Source organism: Octopus bimaculoides, chromosome 26, assembly GCF_001194135.2.
Source record: "Octopus bimaculoides isolate UCB-OBI-ISO-001 chromosome 26, ASM119413v2, whole genome shotgun sequence".
NCBI classification, from domain to species: Eukaryota; Metazoa; Mollusca; class Cephalopoda; order Octopoda; family Octopodidae; genus Octopus; species Octopus bimaculoides.
The window spans coordinates 4814711-4814998 of NC_069006.1; the positions used below are offsets into that span (position 1 = coordinate 4814711).

The following is a 288-nucleotide window of genomic DNA, read 5'->3' on the forward strand; positions in this document are numbered from 1 at the left end:
CATGCAAGTATATCTGAGTGGCATGAATGTATGTACATGTGTGAATGTGTCTACATGGATGACCACATCCACATGTGTGGACTTTTCTCCATGTATAAGCAATGTCCATTTCTAAGCATGTATGTACATGTGTGAATGTGTCTACATGGATGACCACATCCACGTGTGGACGTTTCTCCATGTATAAGCAATGTCCATTTCTAAGCATGTATGTACATGTGTGAATGTGTCTACATGGACGGCCACATCCACATGTGTGGACGTTTCTCCATGTATAAGCAATGTCCA

The 288-nt window shown here is 41.7% G+C and overlaps 1 protein-coding gene across 1 annotated transcript in view; it reads right to left on the reverse strand.

The window, feature by feature from the left end:
* Positions 1-288, reverse strand: part of LOC106876742 (uncharacterized) — an 11174-nt gene that overhangs the window by 4433 nt on the left and 6453 nt on the right. The window lies entirely within an intron of this gene.